Source organism: Micropterus salmoides, unplaced genomic scaffold, assembly GCF_014851395.1.
Source record: "Micropterus salmoides isolate LMB-PRFRI ecotype aquatic unplaced genomic scaffold, ASM1485139v1 Ms_hic_scaffold_3486, whole genome shotgun sequence".
Classification (NCBI taxonomy): domain Eukaryota; kingdom Metazoa; phylum Chordata; class Actinopteri; order Centrarchiformes; family Centrarchidae; genus Micropterus; species Micropterus salmoides.
In genome coordinates, this window is record NW_024042802.1 from 20,588 (window position 1) to 31,519 (window position 10,932).

At 42.3% G+C, this 10,932-nt stretch overlaps 1 pseudogene; it reads right to left on the bottom strand.

Annotated features, from left to right (window-relative positions):
• Positions 1–128: 128 nt before the first annotated feature.
• Positions 129–10,928, bottom strand: LOC119884476 (annotated as a pseudogene).
• Between the last annotated feature and the right edge of the window lie 4 nt (positions 10,929–10,932).

Below are 10,932 nucleotides of genomic sequence, written 5' to 3' on the forward strand. Positions count from 1 at the left end.
CTTGCGCAAAAGGTATGCCTTTTAAATGGATATCTTGCATCTAGATGTTACTGGGTTTAAACTAATAAGCAATCACTACGGTGCAAATGATGTGCGTGCAGTTACTAGCAAAGCCTCAGCGTCAGAAATTAGGTTAAGAGCTCATTTTTAATTCTATTTTTTTTAATTCTTTTTAGAGAATATTGAGGATTAAAGTTGGCTATGTTTGCTTTGATCGAAGTCTTTCCACTGTTTGACTCCAGAACCTGATTTGAAGACCTCTTAGGCCCTGATTAATTGTGAGGGAGGACTTGTTTTGTCAGAAAAACATAATGATGGCTAGATTTTCCAGAACCCATGTCTTAAAATACTTTAGTTTTTTTTTTTTTTGGTACAAATTGAAATGTTCTGAAACAAACAGTCCTCACATGCGAGAAGCTGGAAACTGATATGGCATTTTTGCTTAAATGATTTAATGAATTTAGCTAAATCGAAAAGTTAAGTTTACTTTGTACACTTTTCTACGTGGAATCACATTTTACAGATGAAGCTAATTCAAGTGAAGGCGCTTTTAACAGTCAAACCCTCACGCCTACACAAATTACTCCTAATTTTAAATGTCTGTTCATCATCTTACAAGGCAAGCAGCTCTGACAGCAATAGGCCTCCTTCAGGCTTTTCTGGATGTAGACTCGAATGGACTCTATGTTTGCACATCATTTTGTAATTAAAGATTTTTTTTTTTTTATTCAACAAATAGCTGTACAGTGGAAGTGCTTCTTTCAGTCTACTAATGAATGATTCAGGTGAGGAATCTCTGGGAGGCTTTGAGGACAGAGGGACTTGCTCCGTATTTGCGGAGCAGATATTTTGCTTCTTGCTGGAGGGACTCGGAGAACACGGTGAAGACTTGGTGACATGCAGGAGAACCAGGCAGCATTCAACAACGTCTGGGTGAGGATAGGCCTGAGAGGAAACACAGACAAACATGTACTTGTTCATTAGCACTGAGGATTCTGTCTCTATGCCAGACACTTAAATACTTCAGGAATTTATTGGAAGTTTTACAAATGTTTACAATATATATCCAGTTAAAATATCAAGTAATTGTTGGATTCTAAGGCTGCAACAATCTTTCTTGCGCAATTCCAATACCTCACATACCCGATACCATTTCCCAATCTGATACCAGTGGTTCCACATTTAAACCCTGTATGTCTGTGGCCCTAAAATGAATCATTGCAACCGATATCAGAAATAAGGACATTTATGAAAATAAACTAATGTGGGTCGTCGTGTCATGACCAACCCAATCCACTTAATAAGGTAACTTAACGACCCCAATACCAAATCGGATGGATCTGTTTAAACTACCCAGCTACAGGTGGAGCAGTGACTGGACCATAAAATAAATGGGATCAAGTAGATCCTTTGGGTAAAAATGTCTGGTTTCTACCCTTGTGATTTTAGCATGATGGACCCATTTGTGCTCCTTGCTGTTTCTTAACCTATTAAAAGGATGATTTCGGGGTTTTTAAACATGGGTCCTATTTTTACACATTTTGGTGGTGTAATGACTGGAAGGTACAAAATGTTTTGGAATCCGTGCAGTAGATGCTTCAGCTGGCAGCCGCAAACCGGCTGTTGTGATTGCAACGTCTTCCCTTCAGGGCTCTTTGTGCTCGTCAAAGTGACGTCCACAAAGGTGCTTTTTTTCCAGGCTCCGATTGTTATACCAGGTGACTGACAACATCATGCAAAGGATCCCTACAACTAATACCCGGTGACACTCTTTGTTTTTACAAGTCCCGCTCAAGGACAATTCTCACTGTGAAATCTTGAGAGGCCAGTTGTTGCAGGAAACGCTGGTGGAAATGAGGGAGAGGCGTTTGTTTTGTTTTAGAGAAACTGCTGGCAAGACTATTTCAACAGTCTCTTCTCTCCAACTCTGACTCACGTTTCCTCCAGCGTTTCCAGCATCGACTCACCTCTCTAGATTTCAGAGCCTGAATTGTGCTTGAGCGAGACTTCTGTTTCTTATTAAAAACACCCACAGGGCAGTCACTCGTAGGGATCATCTCCAAGATGTTGTCAGACTTGGTTTTTGATAAAGTTTATACATGTCTAACTTTTTAAGTATTACCCCACTATCCTCATTGAGTTCCAACTGACATCCAATGCAATTTTTATCTGGAGCAAGAGGCCGAATACACGGGCAGCGGCTCCTCTCTCCTTCTATAATCTCATACTGTATGTGTTGTACCTTGATTGTGTCAGGCAGGTCAGCCAGCTGTTTCTGGTGTTCTGACATCTTGGAAGACAAAGAGAGCAGAGTCTCCGGGTCCTCAGACCTGAGGGAGAGAAAACACAGACGCTTAATAGACAATCATCAAAGTGTTCAAGATGAGGAAAGTATGACTCAGTATGGCAACAAAAACCTGCAAACTTACAAATTGGATATTATTAAGCTTTAGATTTCAGATTAATCTATTGATCACCATTTCCCTCTGAAATATGGAGGGATAGAAGTAGAATAAAGTAATTAATTGCTAGCATGTTTAACATAGGGCATTGATTCTGATAATATCCCATTATCCTGCATCTTACAACCACTGCTCACACACTTAAACTCCAGTATACTGAATGATCTACTTATAAATCACCAAGTGGAAAAGAACAACAATGAGTCGATCATAAATCACGAATTTCCCGAGCCCTCACCGTTGCCCAGGATCATCGGACCTCTGGCTGTCTGATGACTCTCTGGTGACGGAGGTCTGCGCGGGCACATCGACCTCTTTCTCCCCAGAGTCGAGCTGTCCTCCCTGAACTCTGCTATGCTGCAGCACCATGGCTGCCAGCCGCTCCTGGATCTCTTTCACTGACCTCTGAGCGGCTTGACAGGCAGCGTGATCCTCACGCAGAAGCAGAGATGCATCAAAGTCCAGTTTATCGAGCCTCCTGGTTGCCGGGCAGACGCTCTCTTCTGACTTTCCGTTCACCGCTTTGTCCTTCACCTCGTCTCCAGTACTGGAGTCAGCTGCTGAGAGGGGCAACCTGTTCTGGATCTGGATGGAGTTGCTCCACCAGTGATCGTACAGACGCTGGTAATAAACAAAAGCCTGCAGACTGTTGGCAGCAGCTTTGGCTTCTTCTTCTGAGTGATTAAGTTTCTGGGATGTTTCCTGGAACAAACACTAACATCGCCTAATGAAAGAAAGAAACAATTATTACTCAGTCTAAAATAATATATTATGGTAACTAATCAATATTGCTATTATCTATTAATCTCTGAATATTTTGGGGGTTTAAACTTCAAGTTGACAGTGATAGCAAAACATAAAAAAAAATATATAAGAATTTGAATTTTGAAATTAGCAGCCGTGATCTAAAGTTTCCGGGTTTTTTTCATGTCTGCCAGCATACACCATGAATCATTTCCTGTGAATCCACAGTGGTTCAGTACATTACATTTCTTGTTTAAATAACTTGCTAAAACAGTGCACTGTCAACATTAGTAAACAGTCTACAGTTGTGACTACTATTTATTTACACTTGATGAGACAGACAGACGCACCGTCAGGGAACAGAAGCCTGCAGAGCTCTGCAGAGACGCTCAAGTGTCCGGCGTCTCTGAGCCAGGCCACCGCCTGCCACAACTCCTTTATCAGCTGTCCATCATCGTCCAATAACCAGCTCAACACAGCACGGGTCAGATGGAGGGATGAATACAGCTGAACCTGAGGATGAATGAGACACAAGCACCAACAAAGAGAGAACGACAACAAGACAGTCAGAATCGTGAAGAGGTCCGTTTATCAGACTTACTTCATCTCTGCTCTAACTTGTAAAACGCTTCTTGTAACTATCACAATCAGTGTTTGCCTCGAGGCCCTTTTTAACCAGCATGCATCTGAAAACATACTGTATAAAATCACTACAGCAGTTTCAGGACTCTGCACCTGTCTGAGAGGAACGTTAGCGGTGGGTGTTGGACTCTCCACAGACTTCAGCTCCAGCAGAAGAGCTCCGACGCTGCGGTGTCCGCCGGACGTTTGGGAAACACCAAACTGCTGCTCCCACACGTCTCTCACTTGGTCCTGGATGCTGATGATGCGCTCAGCTGGAGACGCCCACGGGTGGCTGGAGACGCAGGACTGAGATACAACTTGAGTGTCTGTCAGCATCATAGACAGCAGCTCAGCAACGCAGATGTGCAGCCTGTGGACCTGCGGAGGGTTAAAACAAGTATTTGTGATTTCATAAAGACAAAAATCTTTTCAAAGAAAAGGTCAAACGGTTGTTTTTATTCCACTTTGTGTTGCAGAAATGTTTTCCAGTGTTGATGATGTTTTTGCCACTGACCAGCAGGCTCTCCTGTGAACTCAGGACCTCCTGGGCTCCGACCCAGTCCTGAGCAGCAGCCAGGTCTTTAGCACACCGCAGCGCCAGCGACTGAGCCAGAGCGACCTCTCCTGAGATTCTCGCTAGACTGGCGGCTGTCCTCAGTGAGGAGATGTCATTCTTCCTGGCGATAACTTTAGCAGCATCAAAACTGGCACCAGCAGCCAGGTAACTGGAAGACGAGGTTAAAAAATAAAAAATAGGTTACATGATGTGTTTGGAAAAGAGATTTAAATTTATATTAAATTTTAACCACAACAGAAGAAAAGCTTGAAAAGCAATTTTAATAAATCCTTCTAATTCTCACCATTTAGCGGCTGCAGAGAAATGTCCGTCCTTCTCCAGCACGGCGGCCCAGCAAGTGTAGAGCTCCTTCAGGACAGGTTCATCTGCTGGCAGCCTGGCTTTGACCAGCGCTATGGCCTCCCTGACATGAAACACACACAGATCTGTTCTGTTAGCATATGCCAAGATCAGCATGACTTTAAGAAGTGAAAAAAATGATAGTATATGACCAAAAGAAGCCGGTAATCACTAGCTGTGCATTAAAAACTAGAACAAGTGAACCTGTAGAGCTTGTGAGAGCGCAGCAGGTCAATGGCTTCGTACAGCTTGTTGATTGACAGCAGATGGGAGGCTGCCTTCAGGTACTGCTCCTGCAGACACAACTGCTTGACAAAGGCCTCCACTGTTCTGCTCCACCCTCGAACCCGGCTGGACGAGGAAGCACACAGGCATTATCGCAATATCCAGAAGCCTCTTAATATTGTATTTCATCACCTTACAACATGAACGCAGTGCCACATTATCATGATACATGCACAACTACTATTCCTCAGCTTTATTTAGCAAAGTTCTCCCTGTTGGACTCCTGATGATGTGTTTGTCAAGTAAAGGTGTTCAGTCATTCACAGCCTACTAAAAACTGGGAGTCAGTGAACATGTAATCACCATTAGGAAAGTAACATAAAAGTAGACAAAGAGTTTAGAAATAAGCTGAGTTTCTTATTCTTATGAGATAGCAAGTCAACATTCTGACAAAATTATCTTGTGAATTATTACAAATTATTTAAGAAAACGGTCTGTAAACTGTAGTCACAAACGTGCTTCAGGTTCAGAGTGTCAGCTAAAGATCAATAAATCAACACCAGCCTTTACCCATAGGAGCGATGGAGAGCAGGTGGTCATTCAGCTCTCCCTTCTCTGTGGCGAGCTGCAGCGCCCCCTCCAGGTCTCCGCTCCACAGCCGCAGGTACACAACAGAGTCGTAGTGACCCGCCTCCACGTGACCCTCCTCTGAAGAACAACAGAGCCAAAATCTTCACTGACACAACATGTGACATCTTCTCTCCAAAGAGCTGAAATATGTGATATGAATTCCTGAAATGAACACGCATTTAGTTCTGAGTTGAGTCAGACAATGTGTGCACCATGAGCACGTCAGGGGATCGACAAGGTGTCAGTTGTAGTTATGTGCTCACTTTAATTAAACTTGTAAAACTATAAATGGGCAGATGAAAAACGTAAACAACAGGAAATGTATCCATGAAGGACATGAACATGTTTTATTAACCGTTGTGTGTTAATCAGAGAGTGCACATTCAACACAAAGAAAGTCCAGGGTGGCAGAAACAGCGTACCTTCAGCCTCAAACATGCGGTGGAGAGCCGGTCTGTCAGAGAAGAGGCCCAGATGGAGATGCTCTCCCTGGCCTGGGACACAGCCTGCAGGGGGAGCTGGAAACCAGCCAAACACAAACAATACAGTAAAATCAGTAAATCGTATGACATTTGCTGATAAGCATTATTTTTGCTGGTAACTGAAGCGTCAACCTAAAGTTACCAAACCAGAAATGCAAAAGATCCAGCTGGTCAGTATTGTACTTGATCTTTACCTCCTTGCTAGGAAGCTCTGTAGGGGAGAGCGCACGTTTTGTTCCTTCTCTTTTCTCCTTTGTTTGTAATTAGGGAGTAAGGTTCAGTATTGTAATAACTTTCTTTTTGGTTCTTTGGTAGTTTAGATTTAGCAATGTGATTTTACTTGGAGTTATTGTGCTTGTTATTTTAGCCTGGACTCGTCCCTGAAGTTCAACTTCAGCTCCCACATTTGGAAATAACAGAATCTGAAAAAGAATAAACTGACTCCTCACACTCTTCATCTGGCTCAACTGCTGTTATCTTCCAACCAGAGTGAAACATAGCGTCTCCTATAAAAGTAATCAGGGTCATTTTTTTATAGGGTGCCATTTGGACTTCATAACATGGGATAAATGAATGGTTGATTTACCCATATTTTAAAGTTCTATTAATAAAAGATATATCTAACTTTATGAAAAACATCTGGGATGAGCTTAGACACCTTTATTGTATTAAATTTAGATATATTAACAACATGTGACACGCGGGACATGTCCACCCAGTTAAGAACTTAGATATTTACAAGTGTTTTCAGGGCATGATTGCTACTTAAAATGACATGTTATAGGTCCCTCACTCTTATTAGATTTCTTTTTTTTTTTTACAATAAAATAATTTTTAAGCAGCATAGCAAAACAAGTGCACATTATTTCCGCTCACGTCCACCCTGTTAGTGTCTACACTGTTGAAAAACTAACAGGGTGGACATTTTGAGCTAAAGTTAGCCTTTTGCCTGCCTGTGAGCATAATGGCTAGCGTGACCTTCAATACTAGATGAGGAATCTATAAGTTTTTCACAAACAATTTTTGAAATTTGAATTGAAATCTACCTAGGCCTCACAGCTATGCACACACAAGCTATGTTCAAACACATTAAAGTCTAAAATCTAAGCTAAATTTCCCTCCACTGGTGTGATGTCACCTGGTCACCTAAGCAGAGGGATGCCATTAATTGTTGTTGTTTGTTTTTTTTTCCCCACTTAAAGGAACAGTTAATGCAACTCAACAGGGTGGACAGTGGTCACTGGGGACAAACATAAAACCTTATTTTTTTTGTACAAAAGTTAACGATTTTGATCCATATATTTTGAACAGGACAATTAAAAAAAGAATAAGTTATGTTTTAGATCTAAGTTGAATGATCAACACTGGGGACATGGCAAAATCCCATAGTACCTCTTTAACCAAAGCTTTTAAAATGTAAAAAAAACAACAATGTAATCATAATTAATATCAATTGACCTTACATGAAAAATCAAATGGAACTAGTGTTTGTCCAAATTTATACAAAACAACATGATTTGTACTGGGGACACAAAAGGCACCACATAAAAAAAAAACTGACCCATCAATAAGCTCAGACTTATAAAATGTGTCTCTCTGTAATATGATCACCAAACCAAACCTCTCCACAGCAGATTCAGGCTCACCGTTGCTGTGTTTGACAGAGGCCAGAGTGATGCAGTCTTGCAGCAGATCCTCTTTGGGCCGATGGTCCATGGAGGTACTGAGGGGCAACATGGAGCGAGGCTTCTTCTTCTTCAGCAAGTTTAAGTCTGGAAACACAGAGACAAACAAACATTGTCACATATAATAACATGAATTCACCCAATTTCAGAAATACATTCAGTTTTCTTTTTATAAATGCAGCACGTACCAGGTTTGTCTTTGCTCTTTACGGCAGTAGATAATTTTCTTTGCATCTCAAAAGTGGCTGAAAGAAAATTTCACAATAAAGTTTTTACAAAGTCCCAACCATCTTACTCATTCTGAAATCTGTAACAACTGTTGTTACCTGGTGGAGGTACAGGACTGTTTGTTGAGCTGACTTCATCCTCCCCATCTTCACCAGACAGCTCCTGTCCCACTGCCGCCTTCTCTCCTCCTGTAACCGTCTCTCCGTTCATCTCTAGTGGTGCAGCTCCTCCGGCACCCAGCGCCTTCTTGTTCTTCTTCTTCTGCTTGGCATTGGCCTTCATCTTCTCCTTCAGGTCGACCATCTTTTTCCCTGAAAGAGGAATAACTTTTCTTTAACCTATTCTTTAGTGTTGGAGGACGTGCTCCTGGGTGTTTCAACAGCGCCGCAAAGACATGTGTTCACCTTTAGGTGGCTTTGTAAACTCTTGTTGGGAGACTCTCCACTCCTGCAGGGTGAAGTCCTTCCCTCCAGTCCAGATCACATCTGGATCAACAGGTGACCAGTCGACGCACAGCAGATAACCAATGTGACCCCGGTAGTTAGACACAGCCGCCTCCTGCAGCACATCCCACACCTGAACAGACCAAAAATATCCAACATCAGAAGCCTGATAAGTCTGAAAGGAAGAAATATTACAAAGAAAACGAGGAATACTAATGTATGAAAGGAGGAGATAAAAATTTTGATGCATTAGGTAACAAAGTCCACTCATTAGATGAGCAGCAAGTCCAAGCCAAACCTCTCAAAAAAGGAGCATGTGGCTTTCAGATTCAAGATGTTGCTCTACAGTTTGGGGGTTCAGACAGACCGTTACATCGGTCAGGCACATTATCATGGTTTTATACCCATGATGCTGGCCTGGTACTGACCTGGGCCGTGCCATCATATGAGACGGTGACCAGCCGGGCGTCGTGGTGTGGACTCCAGACCATGCCGGTGATTTTACCTGTATGACCACACAGCCTTCGATACGGCTCTGTCAACACCACAGCACTTTCTGGAGGATTCTCTGTGCAAAGAGAACAACACTAACGTCAACACATATCAAGCTCTTAACGTTCTGAGATCTCCAAAAATAACTGCTGGATGTCACTGAATTTATTTGTTTTTTTGGCGACCTAAACAACAAAACCATCTTCCTGTAATACTCTGGTAGGCTGGTAGGGTTGAATGACATTGCTGTAAGAGTACACATTTTAAATAAAGAGGTGCAGTTTTAATTACAACTTACATTAATAAAAATGTCTTTACTTATGAACGTTTACAGCTAATTAAAGCCAATGCTTTGAGTTAGCCAAACTCCCCCTCCTAAAATTTGTAATCATTCTGCTAAACTGACAATTTTTTGCTGAAATACTCAAAAAATGCATTCTTGTAAATAATGTAGGGTTTGTAAGGGAATTCCTTGGACGGACTGAACGATACAATGTGTGCTTGATGTCTCCTCCCACCAATGATGGAGCGGAGATCGTGCACGTAGACGGTAGCATTGCTGGAGCCCGAGGCCAAGAGGCAGTGCAGCTCTGGTGGAGAGCTGTGGCCGTGATGCCACCGCAACGTGTTGATGATCTTGTGGTGCTGCTGGATGCTGCACAGCAGCTTCAGACTGGGAGCCTGATACACATCAATGCACCTGCAGCGGAGAACATGCGGTCAAGATGTATGATGGGGAAAACAGGAACACAATAACTTCATTCAGAATTAAAACTAACTGCATTTCCAAGACAACTTGAAAACTACAAAAGCATGACAGGATAGAGAGAAAGAAATTAACATCTGCTGATGAACGACACGATATCAAACATTTAAGCACAGGCATATTCACCATAAAACCTGTTGAGCTAAAAAGTTAATAATAGTTTTGGCAGTTTAGTCAAATCGCTGACGCCTAACATTTACAAACAGTAAATGCAAACAGTGCAGTTTTTACAAACAGAATCTGTCTGGTTCAGAAAGTGTTGAGATGCATCATAAAATCATAAAATCAGAATGTGACCCAGTTAGTCAAGTACAACAGTTCTTCTGTAGCCTGAAGACTGCACACTGTGAGTGGACAGTTGGTCCCTCGCAGGACTACACAGGCTGATGGTCTCTCGTGAGACAGGGTCGTTCACTCACCCGTCCTCGTTGCCGATGGCGACCACCTTCCCATCTGGCTTCCAGCAGAGGTCTGTGTGTGGAGACAGCTTGTGCTGTCGGGAATCAGAACTCACATTCATAACCTATTCAAATCAACTCCATTTACATGCAGCAGCAAACATGAAACAAACTGTCTGCTCCATCAAAGCTTTGAAGTCTGTGGATTTTCCTGGGTTTGTTCTCCACCTGGAGGTGTGCGTCAGGCTTTACTGTGCCTGACAGACGTTTTTAATTCTCTAAAGGCTTTCTGTAGTCTGCACATGGACGTTAAAGGACAGAGAAGACAAAGGTAGAGGTCATCAATTTTATATATATAAAAAATGATTGATTTACTGCTCATCGTAGTGTCAGCAGCATAAATAAGTTGTCCTTGCTTTGGGTTACAAGAGCTCAGTGGTGAGTGTCAGAAGAGGTAACTGCTATAATCTTGTTTTTCCAAAAAGACATTAAAACATTCAAAGAAAAACTATTTCCATTTGACATAAGAAATCAGATCAAGCTTGGTGCCTTGTGTGCACATATAATCCAGTTGTTGCTTTCTGATGCCATGCAGAACCACTGGTATATGATTTTAAACAAACTTGAGAGGATGATTCAGGGACTGGCTGAGTGGGTGCATGTAGGTGGTTCAGGGACTTGATCATGGCACTTAAAAGGAAAAAGCCTCACTTAAAACTCAACCACATGACCCAGCTCGCAGGGTAAATGGCCTGGAGAATTAGATCATCATCTTCACACCAACATCCCTCCCCCTTGATGTCGTTGGTGTCTCTGATCAGCTTGTCGATGTCCGAC